The sequence below is a fragment of the Tenrec ecaudatus genome, unplaced genomic scaffold (genome assembly GCF_050624435.1).
Source record: "Tenrec ecaudatus isolate mTenEca1 unplaced genomic scaffold, mTenEca1.hap1 Scaffold_631, whole genome shotgun sequence".
NCBI lineage: Eukaryota > Metazoa > Chordata > Mammalia > Afrosoricida > Tenrecidae > Tenrec > Tenrec ecaudatus.
Window position 1 is genome coordinate 35454 of NW_027459517.1, and position 21829 is coordinate 57282.

Consider the following 21829-nt stretch of genomic DNA (forward strand, 5'->3'; position numbering starts at 1 on the left):
GATATATGAAGTTTTGTGGAGACCAGGATGATGGAAAAAATAGAACAATTTTTAAAAATAGAACAATTCCTGATAATAATATGAAGTATGATTAAACACAATGCAGAATACACAGAAAACAAATTAATGGACATAAATAAACAAAACAAGATGCAAATTCAGAAATTCGATAACTATAAGCCATTGGCACCGTTGAATCCCGAATCACAGTGATTCTAGGACAGAGTAGAACTGCTCCGTAGGGTGTCAGACACTGTTAATCTTTTGGAGGAGCAAACAGCCTCATCTTTCTCGCTTGGAGGAGCTGGTGATTTCAAACTACTGACATTGAACTTTGCATCCCAATGTAAAATAGATAAAAAGATGGCAAAATGAAAACCTGTGCCAGGGGAGGCTAAGAGTTAAGTGAGAAAGCCCTAATTCCAACAGGAAATCCTCCCTGTCATCCATCTGTGCCTGTCTAAGGCTGGGTTCTCTGCGCCCCCTGCTGCCCAGTGTCTTCCCTGCAGGGGAGGTTTGTGTCTGGGCTCACACTGACTTCCCCTCACTGTGCTCCTTGCACAGTAATACGTAGCCGTGTCCTCAGCGGTCACGGAGCTCAGCTGCCGGGAGAACTGATTCTTCGATGTGTCTCTGGTGATGGAGAGTCGGCTTTGGAAGGACGGGTTATAACCTGTATTACCACCATAATCTATGCACCCCATCCACTGCAGCCCCTTCCCCGAGGTCTGGCGGATCCAGCTCCAACAGTAACCACTGCTTGTTATGGAGAAACCAGAGACAATGCAGGTGAGGGACAGCTTCTGGGAGGGCTTCACCAATCCTGGACCCGACTCCTGAAGCTGCACCTGGGACAGGACGCCTGCAAATTAAAAAAAAATATTCCATGTCAGTCACTTGAAGTCATAACTATCTCCATAGACCCAGGTCGGATATCTGAATCTCTCACCTTGGGGAACTGTCACCAGGCACAGCAGAACACACAGCAATAGCATCTTTAGACCACAGCTCTGTTTCCCAAGAGACCCACAGCCCTGTCTGAAGAGAACTGATAGTTTTCCCACCCCAAGGGTGAAATTGTACCCTAGTGCCTGAAAGATAATTTGCATATGAGGGAGTCCTGTCCTTATAAACAGAAAGTGATAGAGGCCAGGCCCCCCTTTATCTTCTGAGCCCATGGTACGGTAACTGTTTGAACTCATATGTTAAGCAGGGATCCTCAGTTCTTGCTTCAGCCCCATTAACACTTTGGCAGAGTTGGGGGGTTGGGTGTTTCCAGTTTGTTAGGAGGATGCACATCCACACCCAATGTACATGGTTCTATCTCAACCATGTCACCCATGCACTCCCTCTGCAAAGGGCCAAATTACTGGTGCCTCAGCCATTGTTATCTGAGTCTTTGCCGCTGGAGTTTCAGCCACAGGTGTGGGCCCTTTGGCGTGGACCGCCTCTCTCCTCTCTGGCTCCTCCCCAAGCCCCGCCCCAAGCCGGCCAGGCCCCGCCCACCCCCTCACCAGGCGCCTGTGCTGGCATCTCAGCAGAAATGGGCGGGGAAAGAGCTGCCTTGAGAGGAAGTGAAGGCAGACCCCTACCCCTCTCTGACCCCGCCAGCTCCTCCCACCCCGGGTCACGCCCAGACAGGGCCGGAAGTGGCGGTGTCTTATTCTGAACTGCAACTCACTGCAAGGATTCCACTGTCGGTACTCTGCTTGGGGTGCCAGAGAAGCGCCCACAGCCTGAGCACCCTGTTGCCGGCGCTCCCAGGTGGGAGGCTCTGGGCTCCGGGACATGTATGTGGGCGGAGGCTATTTTAGTCCAGCTGACTAGGGTGCAAGCGCCCTTTCTCTCCCCCAGGAACCCTGCCAGCGCTTCTCTTGGTGAGAGGTGGGCGGGTGTCCCTAAGGCCAGTCCTATTTCCCCGCTTTCGGATTGGGTGGGGTTCATGGTGGGAGTCCCTGTTGGAGAAAGGGGATCACGGCTGGGGTTTTGGGGTCCGGGTTCCCAGATTTGTTGCTTTGTGAGTTTCCTAACCCCCCTCCCTTGTTTCCTTCCACACAGCGATGCCTGCTCCCCGAGACTCCTTGCACCTCCTCAGCTCAAAGGTGAGCCCCGGGGTCTTGTTCTGCTGACCTCCCTCTGGACCCGATCAGAGTCTGTTCTAGGCACAAGATTTCTTGCTGAGTTCGTGACAGAAACGTCTTGCCTGGCTTTAAAATATTGGTCGCGGCCCTTTTTTTTCTTAACCCCCTGTTTAGAATTCTATCTATATATTACTATGGTTTTTTAAACCATTCCCATTTCCTTTCCTTGGTATTCTTTATTGCTTCTGTTGGGTTCAGTTTGTGAAGCACAGAAGGGGTGGATATCTGGAGATGAAATAACATGCGATGGTTTGTAAGGATGTCTGGGTGGGGTCGGGGTGGGTGGCTGGCGGAGTTGGGGACTAAGAATGAAGGATTGAGGGGACTGAACACTAGAACTGAAAGTGACTAATAAGCCTTTTTAAAGGCGATTGAATCATGGTGGGAAAATAGACAATATGAAATCGATTGTGGTAATGATTTTGCAGTGCTTAAGATGGCTGAACTATGGAATTGTGGGAATTTGTGGGATATGTGGATTCAGTGCCCCAAAAAGTGTTAAAGAAAAAAAGAAAGTTCTCCATCATAAAAGCAATCTAACTAAACTATGCACAGAAGAATCAAAAAAACAAACTGAAACAAAGAAACCAAAAAAAAGTAATGCTAAAGTACTTGACTTCTATTTTGGGGATGAAAATGGAAGTGACCCTGAAATGGGCCCTTGGGTTATGAACGTTGTGAGGCTGAAGGACAATTTACTTTACCAGAGTGCAGCGAGAGCTGGCCAGCCTGCCTGCAGGGCAACAGCAGGCACACAGTTACCAGGATGTCCCAGGCTTTGATGGTGGAGCAGTTTGGAATGTGCCAGTTGAGATGCCTGGTAGGCGATGAGCCCACAGTTGTCGATCAACGAGTGCACGATATCCATGGCCCTGAATGAGATGCTGAAGTCCAAGGGGACTTACTGGAGCACCTTGTGCACATACACAAGAGTAAGCCTCTGCTGCTGCACTGGCATTTCTTACAGTGCTCCCTCTGAGCCTTAGCTAGAGTCTCCATGGACTTATCAGGGTCAAGTGGGTTGTTTGACTGGGACAGTACACCTGGCAAAGGTAATGTAGGTGTCTTAAGGTGAGCTGAGGGAGGACAGAAACCTCCCCTGGAGCAGAAGGGCTAAAGCTTGCTGGATCTTGATTTTCAGGAATCTAGACTGTGAAAGCAGGACCTCCAGATTCCTCTGACCTTTTGGGTTTTCAGCAGGAATTGCTGGAAAAGTTACCACAGGGATAACTGGCTTGTGGTGGCCAAGTGTTCATAGTGATGTCACTTTTTAATCCTTCAATGTTGGAATGATTTGATCTGATCTCCCCTGTAAGATGGGGGTGGAGAGAGAAGGGCTGGGTTAGAGGAGAGAGGAGGGAGGACAGAGGAGCGGAAGGAGGAGAAAGAGAGAGATTGGAGCAGCTTCCACACACCCTGATGGCCCCTAATCTGGATTCCCAGGCTGCCCCCTGCCCGACAAGGTGGGTATACCAGCCACTGAGTGGGGACTTAATTGTTTTTCTAGACACTACGTAGGTGGTCGACTGGTAGATCCTATTAGGAAAACACGTTGGAGATGCTCACATTGTGCACTGTGTGTCAGCATGCCAGTTGGATCCCTGGCCCACTGTCGGCGCTCTCCAACCCTGGGGTCCCCAGGCTCTCCCTCCTGTTCTCACAAACTTTTAAATAGTTGAGTTGGATTCCATTTTAGTTTCTTAGATCTTATCATTGTTTCAAAATGTTTCACAAAATGTCTATTTTCAATTCTATTATTTTACTTACGTGATTTTTGTGTGTACATATGTGCATGTGTGTGTACCATGCACACGTTTTTGTAGTATCCTTTTGGATCACCACTAAGGAGGTCGACCAGTAGTCTTGTTCGGAAATATGTGTGCTACCTGCCAAGTGCGTATATAAATCCGCTATTCCTGTTTGTGCCCATTTTAGCCCTGCAGCCGGGCTGGCCAGCTCACTATTCGCTAGCAAACAGCATCACCTCCTCCTCCTCTTGTGTTTTAGGAGGGTATCGGTGTGTTGGAAAGATGGTCAGCATCTTAATATATAAGAGTTAATAGTTTGGGAGTTGGAGATTAGCAGTTAATCACTAGGGATTTAAGTACCAAATTATTTTTGAGTGTTGAAATGTAGCCTACAACATTTTTACATTTACTAGCTATAGCATTTATCACCTATTTGGCATCTTTTTATATGAAATCATCAATTTATGATGAAGAAGGAATTTTCATTTGTTTCTGGAAGTTTTTCTTCCTTTTATTAATTCTTTTTTTCTGATTAATCTAGCTAGTACAATTTTTAATATGAGTGGTGGAAATGGACACGTATGTTTATGCTGATTCTGAGGTAGTGTGAATTTTTTCCTCTTCTACATGTGAAATTTGCAGTTTTTTCATGAATGTGTATTAGCATATTGGATTTGACCTATTTCATGTTAGATTTGTAGTTGTTTTTAACGTGAAAAGCTTTTGACTTTGTTTAGTATGTATTCTGTGTCTATTTAGATAATTGACTTTCCCCCCCATCAGTAGACATATCTGAGTGTTTATTTTCTTGTGTTAATTCAGTTCTGGGATGATTAGAATTAATCATGATACATACTTATTTTAATATATTATCTGTCTCAGTTTCCTGCTTTTAATGTAACTTTTTCATTCAGATCCCTTATCAACACTGGTCTACAGTTTTCTTAAAGTATCATTATCTGACATTGGTGTCAGGTTACTTCTGGTCTCATAGATGGTGTTACTAAGTACTCTCTCAAAACTATTGTTATGTTGGAACCCAATAAGTTGAACTTAAACAACAAAACAGTTAAAAAGAAAAGTGTTTATTCATCTTTTGTGAATACTCTGCCAAAATTTTTAGTTTTCATGTATCATACAGTTAGGCTGGAAGTTTCTCATGACATTTTATTTTGATTCAATTGATTATAGACATCCTAAACATACTGAAATCCAGTGAGTTAACTATTGTCAGTCTCTTGCTCTGCTAGATCTCTGATCTTCCAGCTGAACCCTCAGTGTACAGGACTACATGATTCACAGTTTCCTTGAAAGACAAATAGCTACTCAAAACTTAGTGACTTTGGTGTATGTGCTTGGCTGGGGAGCCAATGGGGCGAAGCTACCATCTGTGGGATTATGACTGAACGCCTCTAAGTCAGAATCCCGCCCAGGAGGAACGATACGGCAGCGCCGCGGAGCCTCGGTTGGCCTCGGATAGCTGGTGCTCTGCCGTCCCCGCCGGCAGGCGGGCCACGAGCGCATCCGCCTCGGCCGGCCACGCGCTTGCCCCCGCTGTGCTTCGGAACCGGGGTCTGGTACAGAGTGCCCCACGTCCCGGGAAACGGGTCGCGGCCGGAAAGGCGGCCGCCCCCTCGCCCGTCACGCACCGCACGTTCGTGGGGAGCCTGGTGCTAAACCATTCGTAGACGACCTGCTTCTGGGTCGGGGTTTTGTACATAGCAGAGCAGCTCCCTCGCTGAGATCTATTGAAAGTCAGCCCTCCACACAAGGGTTTGTAAAAAAAAAAAAAAAAAAAAACTTAGTGACTGTGCTGCCCTTAGACTAGAGCTCATGTTTGTGAAAATACTCTGCCATCTGGCATGCTGTGAGGCCCTTAGAGAACTGCCTTCAGCTCACCAAAAGAATGGATTAATGAGGGGTAGGAATGCCTCAGTGATTTCGTTGTCACCTTGTTTGTTCCAATTTTATTAACTGAAGAAACCTCTTCCCTTTTTTAATGAGAGAAATAATACCTTATGTAAACACACACTAATGTCTTTGTGTTTGTGCTGGATGCATATTTGTGGATTCTGAGACTGTTATGTCAGCTGTCATTGAGTCAATTCGATTTCACAGGGACCCATTGCACAACAACAAAGCACTGCACTCTTCTGTGCCATCCTCACAATTGAGGATGAATCTATGTTTTTAAAATTGTAATTAATTTATTTATTTTAACTCATTTTATTAGGGGCTTATACAGCTTGTATTACAATCCATGCATACATCCATTGTGTTAAGCACATTTGTACATATGTTGCTATCAATTGTTTTTAAAAATTTTCTTTATACTTGAGCCCTTGGTATCAGCTCCTCGTTTTTTTCCTCCCTCATGAAGCCATGATAATTTATGTTTTTATTGCTTTTTCGTGTCTTATATTGACCGATGTCTCCCTTCCACCCCTTTTCTGTTGTCCATTCCTGAGAAGGAGTTATATGTAGATCATTGTGTTTATTTCCTCCTTCACCCCCCACCTACTACTTACCCCCCTGGTATTGCTACTCTGATTACCGGTCCTGCTGGGTTTTATCTGCCCTTGATTCCCTGTGTTTCTAGCTCTTATCGGTAACCATGTGCTTTCTCTAGTCTAGCCAGAATTGTATGGTAGGTTTGGGTTCATGATAGTGGGGCGGGGAGGGGGGGTGGGGGGGGAGGGAGCACTAAAGATGTAGAGAAAAGTTGTATGTTTCATTGGTGCTATACTGCACCCTAACTGGCTCTTCTCATCCTTTCACCTTTTCTGATAGGTTGGTTTATTGTGCCAACTTGGGCAATAGGAACATGGTATTAATAATGTTGCAGTTTGATTGGAGGGCAAATAGATAAATGGCTAGGCAAATCCTGCCTCTCTCTCTCTCTCTCTCTCTCTCTCTCTCTCTCTTGCTCCCTTCTGATCAGATCAGGGTGTGCCTGCTAGTTCTCTGCCCCAACTTGTGAGCTACACTAACAGTGGGACTGCCAACCTGTGGATCATGTCGCTAGAACTTGAGATTCCTTCGAGAAGTGGTTCATCATGTTGCTGGTTTATACATCACTTGAGCTTGGGACTGTTGGATCCTATTGTCTTGCTGACTGTTGATGACCTGACCTTCTGTTTGCTTCCTGTGTCCACACTACCTGCATTGCCCTACATAAGACTCACCTGTCTGCTTCCTTGACCTTGGACCCAGGGGCTCTCATGAGTTGAAGGATTTCCAGTATATTAAATGTTTCATGGAAGTGAGATGAACTGAGCACTTTGTACAGCCGTGTGGACTAATTAGCTGCTATATTCTTTTGTGCTTTATATGTCTATCCATTATATATAATACATAATAATATATAATGATTATATATATTATATAGAATGATTTTATATATCATGATTATATATAATATATATAATAGATGTATACAGCACATAAATATATATACATATATATGTATATATATTTACAAGTGTCCTGGTTTAGTTTATAAAATACCCTTCTGTAAGGGGGTGTCCACTTGCCTACAGATGGACTGTATGTCTCATTCCATACTCCCCCTCTTTGACATTGATAGGATTTTTTGTTTTGTGTCTCTGATGCCTGATCCCTGATCCTATTGATACCTCATGATCACACGGGTTTGTGTGCTTCTTCCATGTGGAGTTTGTTGCTTCTCAGCTAGATGACCTTTAGGACCCCAGATGCTATTATTTTGATAGGCAGACAGCATCAACTTTCTGCACCATTTTGTCTTAATTGATTGTGTCAGGAAGCTGAGCATCACAGAATGCCAGGTTATTAGAGCAAAGTCTCCTTTCATTGAGGGAGTACTGGAATAGAGGTCCAATGTCCGTCTGCTACCTTAATACTTAACATTTAAATATATGTACATATATTTATTTCCATTTCATCATATATATTTAAATATGCAAATGACTGTATTTAGAAATTTATAAATGCCCTTTGTCTCCTAGTACTTTCCTCTATTTCCTTTTACTTTCCTCTTGTCCCACTATCATGTTTGGCATTCATCAGTTTTCAGTAATTCCTCTCATTACATTGCCCTTGATCACGCCCTACCAGGCATCCCAGAGTATCTTCGACATCGATTTTAGGATTTTAGATTACTTGTGTCCTTGACCCCAGGTTAACAACCACTTCCTTTCCCCCGCTTCCCCGTCTCCTGTATCCCCCCTCCCCCCCCCCGGACCATCAGCCCCATTGTTTTCTCCTCTGGTGTGTTTATCTTGCCTATCTTATCTAGATAGACATGCAAAGACAATAGTAAGCACAAACACAAGACAGAGCAAAACAAACAAAAAACAACTATAGGAGAAAAAGAGAAAAGACTAGAAATCGTCCCAGGTTTGTTTTTTGACCATTAAGAGTATTTTACTATCGGTTGAGTTTGATGTGGTACCATGCCTTGGCCACACACTCTATTTTTTTATTTCCCGGGCACTTCATTGCTTTGCTCCCCTTGCTGCTCTGTTGCATGCCCTTAGCATTTTGCCCCAGTGTGGTGGAGTCAGATCGAGCACATTTCCCACACTGTGCCACTAGTGTTGTCCCTCATAGTGCTATGGGTCATTGAGGGATGTTGTGTCTTGTGGTGTGGCTGGGCCTATGGTCCTCTCTGTGCATTGGCCAATTCGAGCAAGAATATCATGCTTGGGGTTTGGTGGGCCGTGATGTGAGGGTGAACAAATTGTCGCAGTCACTTTGTTAATCCATTTAGTAGAGGGATTCATGTTTTTCACTGCCCTTCGTCTTTTGCAAACAGAGTATCCTTTTCAAGGAATGATGTTTTCTGATAATATGTCCAAAGTATATAATATGAACTCTCACCATCCTTACCTCTAAGTAGCACTCTGTCATTACTTCTTCCAAGACAGACTTGTTTGTCCTTTGCCTGTCCATGGTAAGTGAGATATTCTTGACCAGAACCACAATTCTAATGCATTCATTGTTCCTCAGCCTTCCTTTGTCCATCTTTCAAATGCACATGAAATCAATTGACAATAGCATGTTTTGGTCAGGTGAACCGAGTCCTCGAGGTAATATCTTTTCCTTTCAATACTCTAAAGAGGCATAGTTCAGCAGATTTAGCTAATACAGTGTAACTATTGATCTCTGACTATTATTTTCAGTATTCAGGGTTTTTGTTTGGTCTTTTTTCCATAAGCTAACCAATTTTCTGGAAGGAGTTAAAATTTACTCAAGCTTTAGATTAAGAATTTTGATAAATGAGAGGCTGTCAGAGCCAGCCGACTAGTCAAACAGTCCTGAAAGGGGGAGTGATGATTAAGGAAAAAGGAGAGACAAAAAGTATTGGGAGGGCAACAGGGAATACTGAAGCCTGGAGTTTATTTTACATATTTTTTTTATCCATGCAGATACAACCGGGGTTAATTATCTCATTGTTAAGCAACTACATTTGATACATTTGCATACTTCCTTGTTCTTGTTTTTAAGTGTCTATTCTAAACATAAAGTCGCAGAAGAAATCAGCACACAATGATACATAGGTCATGAGAATTCTGTCCTTTCAAGGCTGAGTCTTAATGGCCTTCAACATCTCCCCCTTTTCTATTTACTGAAGGTGTCTTTACTCAAAATGTCGGCAACTGACTGTGCCTGTCTTAGGTTGTGGAGTCCTCAAATCACCCTTACCTGTCATCAGTCACAGTCCTGTTGGTGACTATGACCCGTCTTAGTTTGGGAAACTCAGACTCCATCTTACGCATCTCTGACTAACCAGCCTCCGTCTTACACCCCTGTTTGGGGAGGGGGCAAAGTGCACAGGTGTACTTCATGAAGCTGTGTTCTTAAGTCCAATAATTCAACCATAACCCTGTGCAGTATCATAGGGAGTATGCATGAGATCAACAATACACACACTCCTGCTCTGACTAGAGACATAAGCATGTGAGGTAGGCCTCTGAGATTTCCTAATGAAGGGAAAGCAACTCAAAAGTGCTGGAGCCAATCCTCAGCAAGTTTAGCGGCATCAAAATCAAGAGACTTAGCATATTTTATGGCTAATATTTTTTGATGGAGTTGTAATAAATCTAAAGACTCATTAGTATTGTGCTATATACCTTGAAGATGGTTCTTCACTTTAATCCAGCTATACTGACTGTTATTGTACTATTTAGGTGTAACACAGATCCATGTACGCACAGCATGGCACTGTAGACTAGACCTGGCCTTAAGCCCTTGCACCTCATCTCCTAAATACATGACTATGTCATAAAGAGCATTTACTTTTTGTTCTAACTTCCTGTCTATATCTTCTTGAGTTCCCAACACAGTAGTCACATTTTTGGATAATTCATTTACACAGTGGGCAGTTTGTATGATTTGTGAAAGTACAATTGCTGCAGTAGTAGCAGTAGCACCTAAACTTAGTATATGTAAAATACTTGCTATAAGCAAACCTACAAAGCACATGGGTCTGGTTAATGCTTTTCAATCTCTTCTAATACCTGTAACCCTCTTTCTGAACACCAAGCCCCAGTAATATTCACTGGTAGCATAACAAAAGAAGATTGATACAAAATGGCGATGATAATATCTTCAGGGGACCAGGTAATAAAAGTAGACAAATTACAATTATTACAAGACATGTTAAACTTAGAATCATCATGATCTATAGTAATATTCCCTGCCAAAAGTACATAAGGCGATGGTACGCAGGCAGTAACGTTTCCCTGCGGTCTGGAGGAAGGGCCCATAAGCTTCGTGTCCACTAAAGCAGCCCCTATTTTCCACCATTGAATTTGTGGAAAACCCGAGTCTGACCACCAAAGTCCTACAGACAGCCCCCTTTCCCATTCAGCAGTGTTTTTTTTTTAGTATTGTCCTGGTTGCGAGACCAAGCTATGATATATAATTCCTTTGAGATATTATACCTGATGGGCTTGTCCGTGAGACACAATCTCTACAATATGCTTTTATTCTTTTGAGTCTCTAGTCCACAAGGGGAAAAAGACTGCGGAGTGGGTGAGATTACATTTCCTTCCCTTTGTACAGGGAGGCCATAAGTCATTAACTCACACCTTGATTTCCGGACCTTCCCAGACAGGAGGATGTAAGAAGGGTAAATCAGGAACAGAAGCCTATACTGCTCACTGAGCAATGTCCTCAGAAACACACCGAGGCAAATTACCATCCGCATGGTTTGCAAACCGCACCAACTCTTCAGGCAGCCACCGTGCTCCATCAGCATCCTGCGTAAAAACACAAACATGCCCTCGTCCCCATATTAATACCGGTTCGGGGCCAAGCCTTGAGGCAAAACAAGCCAATGAGATCTCTTCATAGGGTCTTTGAAGTTGGTGGAAGGGACGTTAAAGGCAAATCTTTTACAATCATTTGGATCCAAGGGCATGGTATAAAAACAATCTTTTAAATCTAAAATGATCTCATATGTATTGGCTGGAATAGCAGAGGGGGAAGGGAGCCCAGCCTGCAGGGCTCCCATAAGTTCCATAGTATTATTAACCCTCCTTTACTGTTTTTCCTTACAAAGCAGCTGCTGTCGCAAGCCCCTGAGTAAAGAAAGGTCCAATGTCCGAGCATAGTCTGATATATTCGGACATGTTGCCCTTTTTTCTAAAAGGTCTCAGCACTGCCTGGCATTTTCAAAAGCCAATTGTTTCCATTCTGTGAGGGCAAGTACCGCGATGGAAAGTGTATCTAATAAAGATTGAGTAAAAGGGTACTCGGGACATATTGGTCACAAGCAACCTTGAATTCTTTTAGCTGTTTGAAAGGAATAGGAGTATGATCTCTCATCAGATTACCCTGGGCATCCTGTCACTCAGTTACAGGGAACTGCATACTGAACTCCCCTATATCCTCTCCTTGTTTTGCTGCATGTGCGGCAGCACTAAGCATAGATCCTTTCCTGGAGCCCCAGTCACAACCAGTGCTGCAACTGGCAAGTCTTCTAGAAAAGGATTCCTTTCACTGAATGCACTCTGAAGCCTCTGAAATACCTTGGCCCCAGTAAGTTTTGGCACCCATTCATGGGACTCTATCTCAGACTGCTTTTCTATTAACTTGACTTGCATTTCCCTCATCTTTGCTGCTAATGATGCATAAGCTTCCTCCCAGCCTACCACCTTTGTTTAATCTGGGCAGGACTTCTGAGTATCTTGCACCAGGTTTTGATTCTCAGGTTGAAGTGCCTCGGAGGCAGCGAAAATACCCAAATCCTCATCATGATAATGTGCCACCTTGTCCTCTAAGGGCTCCACATCGCCTGGGTCAAGGGGTTCCTCATCCTTGCTTTCAAAGCCCTCCAGTTAACTTTTCAGTGACTTCAGTGGTTGAGGAGGAGGCAGAGGCGCAGAAGGAAGTTTACTTTCACTTTTGTTTGAGCATGCAAATTGGTGTTCAGGCTGGAGTCCCTCATGCCTATGGTACAGGCTATCCCTAACTAAATCCCATAAGCTAAACTTGTCTATGGGAACCTTCTATGTCCATTAGTGGTGTAGTGATCTTTTAACCATTTCCCTACTTTTTGCCAAGTTTCAATATTTACAGTCCCTTCCTCAGGAAACCAAGGACATACCTTAACCACAAAATCTAAAAACTTCTCTATTCTTTGGTAGCTTACTTTTGCTCCTCTAGCTTTTAACATGTCTTGAAAAATATTTACAAAAATCTGTTTGCTATTTCCTTGCCCCATTTTTCTCCCAATAGCTACTCACGTCACCACCAATCTCTTTGTGTACACCTTTGTAATCCACGGTGTCCTTCACTTTGTCCCCCGTTTTCAGTGTCCCTGGTTTGGGCGCCACTCTTGTCCAAGCCAGCCAATGAGTTGAACAGTCCTGAAAGAGGGAGTGAGACAGAATTTATTGGGAGGGCAATAGTGAATACTGAAGCCTCGCGTTTATTTTTCATACTCCTTTTAACCATGCAGAAACAACCTGGGGTTAATTATCTCATTGTTAAGCAAGCATATTTGATACACATAGCAACTCTTGTGACCTATTTTCCCAGAGCTTGCACACGTTCTTGTTCTTAACAGTCTGTTCTAAATGTAAACTCACAGAAGAAATCAGCAAACAGTGACACATAGGTCTTGAGACTTCTCAGCCGTTTCAAGGCTGAGTCTTTATGGCCTTCAACAAGGGTCCTAGAATCCAACCTTGTTCTTCAACCTGCCTGCCCCAGAGCTCTGAAATTGGAACCTGGACTTATAACATAGGGGAATGGTGAGCCTTATATTCCACATATGCATGATGAGTGGGTAGGAGAAATTTTATGAAATGTGTATTTCTCTAGTAGGCTGATTTGCAGATTAGTTTTATAGGGGCACTAACCTACACCTCTGTCAGATAACTGCCACTTCACACCTCCTTGCCTTAGAAACTCACTGGTGCTTGCAAAAGGCCAATGGTAATGATATCCAAGTAGCCACTCAGGCTAATGCCTCCCCACTTGATCGCAGCACAGCCTCTTCCCTCCACACTCATTTTGTCTTCCTACCCCTTCAGCCTCCTGGTGGAGCATGTTTTACAAGCTCATGCCCACACACTAGCTATCCACCCTCTTCCTAGAAGCCCAAGTCTATGGATGGGACATCCTAGAATACAAGTGAATAAGCCCTTTCCAACAGTTTGTGTTGTTTGTCATCAGTTGAACATTATTTAGAGAGCTTGAACCTCATGCTCTGGGCAAAGATGACGGAAGATAAGTTATCTCTTTCCTTGATCCATCTCATTTACCTTCAAGCTTCAGCCGTCACCTTGGCTCTTGGCATTACCCATTTACCTACAACTAGGCATTCTTTGAGTATAGCATGCATCCTTTTACAAAGGCTTTATCATTGCCATCTGTAAACACAAGAGCTGCAGAGAGGAGAAAATAAGCATCCCCCTTGGCCTGTTTCCTAGTTAAGGCTGTCTCTGCATTGACCAGCTCACCTCTAGGATTTGCTGTTCATGTCCCTCTGTCTCTTATTGTCCACTTCAAAAAGAAGTTTCACTGATTAGCACACTCTGCTGTGCATATTACTATGGGCCTCTAATGGATTCCCCCAGCCTAAGTCATTTCTTAACACTCAGTAGATTATTCAAGGAGATGCGAGCTCATAAAGTTTGATGAAGAGCCCAGATGAGTTGGAGTGAACACACACTAGCAGGAAACTCACAAAATGACATTTGTATTCTAACAGTCATATTAACATACACATGCATATTGTGAACAAATTAGCACATCTACTACAACTAACAAATCTTCATATAATACCCTCAGATTAATAAATACACATGCATTTACTTAAGAAAAACCACAAAGACACACTAAAATATACTAGAATTATAATAATAAAATAAATGCAGAACAGACTACAAGTTCTGTCACATTGTATAACATCTTAAGGCAATGTGCTAGCACACACAAAACACACAGACATAAAGTGCATACAAGAACATACACTGAGCTACAAGAATGTGGAGGTCTGTGGTAGGGACATTTTCTCTGCAGGTAGAGGAAATAGGTACCTAATTTAACTAATCCTTCTTAGGCTCCTCTACATTTCTCCCCTGAGGGCCCCTTTTATCTGTGGGCTTTCAGTGACCCCCTGAGCCCAGCCATATCCCTGTATTGGTGTTTGTGTCTGGGTTCCCACAACCTTTCCCTCTGTGTGTCCGACTCAGAAATACACGATCGTAACTACAGCAGTCACACTGCTAATTGAGGGAAAATCAGTTCCTGGTCATGTCTCTAGAGAAGGATATTCTGCTCTCAATAATATGTGGAGGCATAGCCACCCACAGAACTTGAAGGGAACCTGTGGGTGCCCTGTGCAGAATAGGACGTGTATAGCCCATGCACAAGGGGACATAGGGCACGAAGGGAGGTGAGTTCTGTGGAGGTACCTTGAGACTAAGCATAAAATGTGTCTTGTCTCCCTTTTCCCACTCTTGTATCAATATTCACAAGTACTGAATTAAACAAACAGCCTTTGGAGAAAAAAAAACGGACTCTAAAATCAGTCTGTGGTGGACAAGGGCAGACAGGAGCTGTGAATTAATAAAATGAATGAACTCAGAGAAGAAAGTCTCCGATTGGATGAATGGAGACAGGCGACTTGATATAGGATTGGGCTACTGGTGATAAGTTCTTGTAATATGTTGTCTGGAAAAATATATATACACACAAGCTAATAAAATGAGATCCTTTGCACAGCAGGGACTGTTGTCCCAGGGAAGGAGGGAATACAGGAGGGGTATTGAATGCAAGGCATAAAGAGCTTGATGAAGCAGATGATGTGAACAGAATTCATCCTAGATGCAGGAATTACCAATTATGTGGGAAATGTGGCGCGATTCAAGGGGAAAACGAAACAGAAACTAAGTTCAAAATCATCCTATCGTCACAGGGAGATTGGGTGAGTGTTTGAGAAAGATGTGAGGAGATGCACTGATTCCCTGAGGGATACCGAGAAGGAGAAGAATCCCCAGACACAACAGGAAGCCAGTGGTGAAGCTCCATCTGCACCTGCTCCTCGGTCTGAGACCTGTGCTCTGGGTCCTGAGGGCCCCTGCAGCCTAACCTCTTCCACTAGAGTACATTCGTGTCTTGGTTAACTCTGACTTCCCCTAACTGTATGCGTTGGTCTGGGTAGATTAGAGAAACAAATCCATAGACACACGCATATTGTGTATAAGAGATTTAATATAAAGGGCAATTGTACATTAAGAAAGCATCTCAACCCCAGTTAGGTCCAAGCCCATAAGTCCATAATTTGCACATATGTCGGATACCAATGTATAAATTCCTCTTCAGACTTATGAAGTACATGCAATGATCCAGAATGCAAGATGATCACAGGAAAGTGGGCAGAAAGTCTTTGGATCGAGTGGCATTGTAAGTTTCTCAGTGCTGACGGGGGCTCTACATGGATTCTCCAGCACCCAGGGCTTCATGAGGTAGATCCACATGGCTTCTACTCAGGGATGTCTCACAGGGGTCACCCTTGTCAGTAGGGTGTCTCCCAGGGATTAGAAAGAGTGTCTTCCCCTCAAAGATGGAATATGGGATTTCCCAGAATTCTCAGGAGATCGAGATGCCCACACATAGGCGTCATTGGCTATGACCCAATTGACAGACTCCAACCCTTCCCTCTTTATCCTCTCAAGTCCCAAATTTACACCAGATTATATAACTACCACACTGTTGAGTCTTTTGCAGAGAATTACAGAGCTATGTCCTCGAATTTCAGATTGTCCATTTGAAGTTATAGTATATTCTTACTATTGTCTCTGGAGATGGTAAATTGGCCCTTCAGAGAATCTATGTGGCTTTTCCTACCAACACTATTAATGTATGAAACCCACTTCCGCCCATTCTCTGGGCCTAGGCAGACCCTCTGTGTATTATACACACAGACAGTGAATGCAGAGACAGCAGGGGAGAGTCTCAGAGAAGCCTCAGGCTGCCTAAAGTCTCCCTCAGATTCCATAGCTCCACCTCACACTGGACACCTGTAAACACACCGACATCCTGGTGATGAAAATCATAACATATTCACTGCCTCTCACTCACGCCCCCTCATACACACTTTATCTGCATCAAAGCACCATTTGAAATTCCAAAAAGGAAAATTGAGCTCAATACAGATTCCATGGTGACTTGATGTGTTCAGTCCTGAATGTTGGCACCTGGGAATTCCAGAGTTGGAGCACCTCTCCAAGAACTTCAGAGTTGGGACTTGGATGGTTTTCATCAGCAGGGGAGATGTCTATTTGCATACCTTTTGCCTATATAGTCATAAGTAATGTTGAATGACTTCTAAGAGAGTCACTCCAAGAGTAGCTAAGGATGTTCTAGATATCTTGGAGAGCTCTGCGTGTGGAGTTCATTATGCGATGGGCTGCTAAATGCAAGGTCAATCATTTTAAATCTCCAATGGCTGTGCAGGGGAAAGAATGCTCTCCACACCCATGAAGGTTTACAGACGCAGAAGCCTAGAAGGGCAGTCCTATTCTATCCTATAGGGTTGTTATGAGAAAGAATTGACTTAATGGAAATGTCAACCTACAGTTAGAGACACTTCCTTGAAATGTGCCCACCTCCTCCCCACCCCTCTGTGTGGTGCTTATTCTTTTCTTGATGCAGTTAAATATTCCCCGTAGAAATATATATTTAATCTGACACAAGCTTCCCTTGTCTAATTCTGTTTTAAATTATCTTTTGGAAAGGAAATTCATATGCTAAAAGTAAAACCCTCATCATCACCTTCTAGACCTTCCCTAATTGTCCACTAGAGCTGAATATGACAGTGGCTCCTGAGTTTTGCTCCTTCCCTGCAGGTTTGTCTTGCCTTAATCAAGCTTGCCTTCCCTTCACAAATCTTTTGCACACCAAGAATTTTAAGGTATCAAGTTACACTTAGATGTTCTTTAAATGCTGAAGATCTCTACATCTCCCAGAGAAGCCAATGCTGTTCGTGAATTTGCATAACACATCAGGACGTTTCCAGGGCATCTTCCTAAAACTAGAGGAAGTCTCCCATGGTTAAGGAGTTGATTTTGTTCTCCAAATCTAGGTATTATGCTTTACAATACTAATGCTTTCTTTTTTATTAAATACTTTTATTGGGGGCTCTTATGGCTCATATCACCATCCATGCATTCGTCCATTGTCAAGCTCATTTGTACATATGCTGCCATCATCATGTTGGAAGTGTTTGCTTTCTACCTGAGCCCTTGATATCAGCTCCTCATTTCCCCCCTCCCTCTCCCACTCTTCTTCCTTCATGAACCTTGATAAATTATAAATTTTTATTTTACATTTTCCACTGTCTCCCTTCACCCATTTTTCCATTGTTTGTCCCACTGGGAGGGAGTTATATGTCAGTCCTTGTGATTGATGCCCCCTTTCTACTCCCATCTTCCCATTATCCTCTTGGTATCTCTATTCTCATTATTGGCCCTGAGGGTTTTATCTGTCCTGGATTCCTTTTGTTGTGAGATCTTAGCTGTAGAAGTGTACATGCTCTGGTCTAGTCAGATTTGTAAGGTAGAATTGAGGTCATGATAGTGGGGGGAGAAGCATTAAAGAACTAGAGGAAAGTTGTCTGTTTCATTGGTGCTGTAGTACACTCTGACTGACTCTTCTCTTTCTTGTGACCCATATGTAAGGGGATTTCCAATTGTCTATAGATGGGCTTTGGGTCTCCACTGCACACACTTCTTCATTCACATGGATATGATTAAAAAAATTTTTTTTTGTTCTGGGTCTTTGATGCCTGATACATGATCACATGGACACTTCATGATCACACAGACTGGTGTGCTTCTTCCATTTTTGCTTCTCAACTACATGTCTGTTTGTTTATCTTCAAGCCAGTAAGACCAGAGCCACTATATCTTTTGATAGCAATGAACCATCAGCTTTCTTCACCACATTTGCTTATGCACCCAATTTGTCGACCGCCATCGTGTTGGGAAAGTGAGCATCACAGAATGCAGGGTTTTAGAACAAAGTGTTCTTACATTTGGGGAGTACTTGAGTTGAGGTCCAGTTTCCATCTTCAACCTTAATACCTAACATATCTATTTCCCTGCCATTACATATAAATATATTTACATAGGTATATGCCTATATTTAGACCTCTGTAAATGCCCTTTGCTTTCTAATTTTTCCTCCATTTCCTTTTACTTTCCTCTTGTCCCACTAACATGTTCAGTCTTAATTTGAGTTTCAGTAATTCCTCGCTCTGACTTTGCCCTCGATTAATCCCCACTAGGCATCCTATGCTTTCTCTCCAACGATTTTAGTTCATTTGTTGTTAACTTGACCTTGGGTTGGTTGATCCCCTCACCCCCACCTTCTATTCTCCCACCTCTCCTTCTCCCATGTCCCCCCGGGACCACTGGTCCTGTTTTTCCTTCTCTGAATTGTTTATCCAGTCTTCTATCTAGATCGACATGCAGAGACATTAATAAGAACAAAAACAAGGCAAAGCCAAACAAATCAACAGAGGAAGACAAAACCAACCGAACAAACAGAAATAACAACAAAAAGATAGCCAGTGACAAAACAAGAAATGCATATAAATCGTTGCAGGCTGGTTTTTGACTTTTAGGAATGCTTTCAAGTCGAGTCTGAAGGGGTGCTGTGTCACACTGTCCCCAACATCTAATTTTGGCATTCTCCGGGGACTTCATTGCTTTGCTTCCCTTGCGGTTGCATGCCCTTAGTATTTTGCCCCAATGTGATGGGGTCTGATCAGACACAAGTCCCACCCTGAGTCTCCAGTGTTGTCCCCCATAGTGATATGGTTCAGTTAGGGACATCATGTCTTGTGGTGTGACTGGCCCTATGATCCTCACTGTGCCTTATCTGCTATGAGCAGTAATATCGTCCTTGGGGATTAGTGGGTCAGGATGTGTTCTTCTCACACTCCTACCCTCTTTGCTTCTCCCGTGTGCTCTAATCACAGATGCACATGTCCCCAAGCTTCAGCTTCAGTTCTGTTCTCTGAATTGCCTTCTTTAGGTAGGGGTGGGGGGAAGGGAAGGGGGAGAGTCCACATAGTTGGGATTGGGGCAAGCGCCATTATATGATTTCTAATGACTATGAGACATTTTGATGCTTTATTAAGAATCTCAAAATGTCAGTTTCTCCAAGTTTCAAAAATACATGCAACTGTCAATTATTTCAGAAATGGTAAAATCAGGTTTGCTTTTGTTTTCTCTTCACAGGAGATATTTCGGCTGGGATTCACACACATATAGTTTCAACCTACAGTAACTGGTAAAAAAGAATTAGGATGGAGAGTAACTGATTGTGTTGAGAGAAGCACATGGAGGTCAGATTTTAACAGCCTAGAGAGATTATCGGTCCTTCTGGGATTGATTTCAACTTGTCCCAAGTGTGATTTCTTTCTCCCCTGTCTTCTCAGGAAGAACAAGGAATTTTAATTTTTAGGATCTTCCCTTCAGGAAAATAAGAGACATGAGAACTGTAGTTGCTGAAGTGTCCTTGAAGAGGTACTCCACGTGGGTGAACTGAGAAACTCCAGACACAAGAGGAAACAAACTTGGCATCCCCTGCACCTGCTCCTGTGGCAAAGATTGTGTCCCATGTACCCTGAGCTCCCTCTGCTGCCCAGTTAGTGTTGTGATGCTTGAGATGTTTGACCATTTAGCCTTCACTGTGTCTCCTGGTAAGTTTCCTACATTTACATGTCATTGTCCTCAGGTTTCAGATTGTTCAGTTAAAGTACACCCAGCTGGTTGAGCTGTTGTGGTTTCAATGTATCAATATGTGAAAACTGAGTTGTTGCTAAGACTCTCATCACAAGACTTCTTTGCCACCTAACACAGGTTGTGTTTCCCAGAACCTGATAGATCTAGAAACTTGATATCTGCAGACCTGAAAGTTAGACATAGCACTTTGAGACATTGCACATAGCTTTCCCAACTCATGACTGGTCTGTAGCAGCTCTACCTGAACAATCACACCTAGGAATAAAGGGGGGGATATAATTTAAAACCATTCTAAGATGAAAATCATTGTTTTTGACATGAAGGTGCTTACAGGGTAGGACATTCATGTCACCAGGAAGAATCCAGAAGGGTGTTACCTCCACAGGCATCTATGATCAACATGGTAAGGATGAAGACCTAAGAAGTCTGACTTTCATTTGTGACTTGGAGCTCTGTTACCATATTTTACTCTAGGTGATTCACGTGTGCTGTGCATGTGGAAGCAGAAGGAGGATGGTTCTGAGTAGGAGCAGCTGAGTAATGGCCTCTAGAGGGAATTTTTCTGACCTTTGTTCTGTGAGGTCAATCTCTACCCTTCATCATTTGCACTCACTATGGACAAACAATTTCTTCCTGAAAACCATGTGTAGATTTGTAGAAATGCAGACAGTTGGCCTGAGGTGTGAGCCATAACGAAGGGAATTCCTGGGGATACTATTTTTCTTGGAATGTTTCACTTTCTCTCTGGGCAGCCCAGTTCTACCCTTAGTACAAGGGTACCCCATGAAATGTGCAGGCTGTAGGGTTAAAGTGGGAGGTAAAATGATGAACATTTCTGAGAATTTGCTTCTCTTCAAAACAAAACAAATCACTTTTATTGGCACTTTTCAAGTTATCGTATAATTCAATACCTCAATCATATCAAGAAGAGTTGTACAATCTCTACCACAGTCAATTATGGAACAATTTTCCCCTCCATAATCATTATTCATGTAATATATTTCACATACTTGCAAAAATGTATGTAACAAAACTTTCACCAGTTCAACAACTTCTGCATGTGTAATTCAGTGCCACTGAGTATTCTTTTCATGTTGTACAACCATTATTTTAATCACCCTGCATATTTTTCCACCACCATTAAAATTAATTCACTATCCCCTAAGCAAAAACTCTTCCTCCTTCACACATGGTAACCATAGATCAAGTCCCCCCCTTTCTTTTGTAATGTTCCTGATATAACATTCAGATTTCCATACTTAAAACACTTCTAGAAAAGAGTTGTATATCCATTGTCAAATAAGCTTAATGCTCACTCGTGCCTCACAGATCCACTAATTACTCCCTAATTCCCCTCCCCCTTCCATATAAACCATTGCCTCAGTTATTGTCTCCATGCATCCACTTCTTTTTTGCTTCCAAACAGGGAGACAATAGCAAAAACAATTAAAAACCCAAAAAAGAAACATAAAGAAAAATAATAATAACATAAAGATACAAATTTAAGTAGAGTATAAAACAGAGAAGGCACCTACTTCTCTTTTCCTGTCCTCCTCTTCATCTGCCTCCTTGGTTGCTGTGGTAGTTGCATAATCTGTTGTCAATTTGAGACTTAAGAATGAAGGGGTGGAGTTTAGTCTGTCAGTGCGGGTGCAGTTTGATGACCTCATTTGGAGGCATTGAGGAGATA

The 21829-nt window shown here is 43.0% G+C and overlaps 1 long non-coding RNA gene across 1 annotated transcript; it reads left to right on the plus strand.

Annotated features, from left to right (window-relative positions):
• The first annotated feature begins 1639 nt into the window (after positions 1–1639).
• Positions 1640–21295, plus strand: LOC142436788 (uncharacterized). The gene is made up of 4 exons (XR_012782111.1): positions 1640–1764; positions 2059–2102; positions 19833–20096; positions 20463–21295. It is a non-coding gene; the product is annotated as an uncharacterized LOC142436788 (long non-coding RNA).
• The last annotated feature ends 534 nt before the right edge of the window (positions 21296–21829 follow it).